The sequence below is a fragment of the Pinus tabuliformis genome, chromosome 2_2 (genome assembly GCF_031772625.1).
Source record: "Pinus tabuliformis cultivar Carrire ecotype Pingquan chromosome 2_2, CPIR1, whole genome shotgun sequence".
Taxonomy (NCBI): Eukaryota; Viridiplantae; Streptophyta; class Pinopsida; order Pinales; family Pinaceae; genus Pinus; species Pinus tabuliformis.
The window spans coordinates 35,616,560-35,619,157 of NC_142300.1; the positions used below are offsets into that span (position 1 = coordinate 35,616,560).

General features: G+C 42.8%; 1 pseudogene; it reads right to left on the minus strand.

The window, feature by feature from the left end:
- Positions 1-1,627: 1,627 nt before the first annotated feature.
- On the minus strand, positions 1,628-2,212 carry LOC149191383 (putative methyltransferase PMT9 pseudogene; annotated as a pseudogene).
- Positions 2,213-2,598: the final 386 nt, after the last annotated feature.

Consider the following 2,598-nt stretch of genomic DNA (forward strand, 5'->3'; position numbering starts at 1 on the left):
CTCTCTACCATTATCACTGCATATATGTACCTACAAATCCACCACCATCGGGCAAATTGCATGTGCAGAACTTCCGAAAAACAAAGAGAAATCAGTGCCTTTCTAAGCCAAATATTCATGTCCAAATAACAATCACAAATAGTTGCGCTGATTGCGCCTTTCGACGCAACTGTTAGATAGAAAAGTGCACCCACCCTCTTGTGCTCAGACACACCAATATCTGAGACCGTGAGCCAGGTGTTACTGCAGTCCACCTGCTCCTACGAGCACAAAGCTCCTGTGTACACGTTAGCCACTCAGGCAATATGCCACCACCGGGCAAGTCCGGTCAGCCATCACCGGGCAAACCCTGTAGCCACTAAGGCTCTGCCACCACCGGGCAGGTCCGATCTGCCACCACCAGGCAAATCCTGTAGCCACTAAGGCTCTGCCACCACTGGGCAAGTCCGATCTGCCACCATCGGGCAAATCAGGAACTTAAATGTGCCACCTTCGGGCAAATTCTGTAGCCACTAAGGCTCTATGGATGGTTTCTGGCTCACCACCAACTAGCCACACAGGCAATCTATTACAAAGTGCTTTTAAGATCACCAGGAACTTTCAAATACCTTTAAAAGGCTTACATTTCATTCAACATTTTCGAGTTTCTAGGTACATACAATGACCATTACAACAACTAGGCTTGCTTATAACATATTAGGGAGTTTATTCCACAAACCACACTAACTCAAACAATCATTTATTTTGTTGTCCACCATAAATGTTGTCACTCCTGCTTTGCCTCATCTGTTTGTTTTTCACATCTTGGGCATCCTTGTATGTTCAAATAACTTCTTGGAATTCCATGCTTAACCTGTCATTCGTTATTCTAACAAAAACAACTTTGCCTACATTGAGTTAGCTAGGCTCAATAAGGCTTAATAATATTTAAACATGATTCAAATTTAATTTCTCTAACTCTACCCAAAGATGATTATTTCCCAAACATAGAAGCAACTATCTATTTAGAGTTCTATGAAATGCCATATTTGTGCCTAGCTTCCATCGCCATCAAGGTAACTGCCATCGCTACCATGCCTTTGACATAGCCAAGTATCTTGCTTCACCATCTACTTAGAATTGGACTACCGGCCGTCCAATCTCCAAAACAGTAACACATTCGCTCAAATCCCACTTGGCTCATCAAAACAAATATTATGCCAATAATATTTGTGATATCAAAATACTCAGCAATGAAAAGTCTGCAAAGGTCTTGGTAAGTACTCAAATGCAATAATGAAAGTTGGGCAGGGGCAGAGACATAGGGATGTCTTTGTTCTGAGAAACAACATCTGGATTGGCCATATTGAATCTCCTGCTACCTCTTTAGGATACAGATACCACCACCACTCCAAGACCTATGAAAAATAAATCTGCCTCTCTCCACTCCACACAACACCTTAAATCAAAAAGCAACCACCTTTTTTCCTTGCAAAACAATATGAGGACTCATTCCTCTCGCGAGGAGGTTAGACATGAATTACAGCCGCCTTTCTTTCAGCAAAGAAGACTGGAATCCTAAATATTCAGCCAGCCCGCAACAAGCTAATGAAATTTGCTTGAATAATTAGTCTACAAAATGACATCTCTACTGACTTTCATCCGGTATCCACAACTGCTTTTGTGCAAACAATATTGTCTCATCATTAGAAGAAAGTGGATCAGATTCAGAATTGACAATCAATTTCCAGGAATCCCACTTCAAGACGGGCAAATAGTTAGTGATGTATTTTATCATTGAAGGCTTGTCTCTAATAATCACAAATCCTGTTGGCCGAAGGATCCGGTCCATTTCTAAAAGCAAGTCTTCTATGCTGCAGCCTTTCTCATAGATATCAGAGAAGAGAGTCCAGGCATGAAGGAGATCATAAGTACGAGGATAAGTTGAAAATGATTCACACCAGTCGTGTATGGTTCCCATCAGGCCTCTATCATAGATGACCTTCAACATGTTTGAAGCATTTGCAGGAACAACATTCATCACCCAAACATCTTTGTCAATGAGCGCAGCTACAAATCCACTGAGATTTGCCCTCACGTTCGTAATGTTTCTAAAAATATCATTTCCAATCATTGGCTTCATTTGCTCCAAATAGTACTTCACTGTTTGATGCCAGACTGCCATATCCTTTTTGAACTCTTCTCCATTTCTCTTAATGACAGAAACAACCATCTCAACGTATGGCTAGAACGAACTCCACTTCTCATCGCCAGATTGGCTCTAATGATCACTTTGCTCTGCTCCACGCCCACACATACAGACTTTGACACCGTCCAGCTTTCAATTACCAAATCTTTCACAATCTTCAAGGATTTGAGCAGATAGGGGAATCATGGATATCTCCAAATCGGTGATCTCCAAGCTCCACATAGGCCAAACTGTTTCCAAGCTGCCACCACTCGACCTCCGGCTGCATCGCCGACTCGAACTCCACTGAACCGTCGGTTTGACCAAGCTGCACCGATTGTTGCCTCCACGAAACTGTGGTGCCCACAATCAAACCATTCACCTCCACTGACAGATCCGAGAGATCGGACCAAGGTCATCCTAGAAGCCAC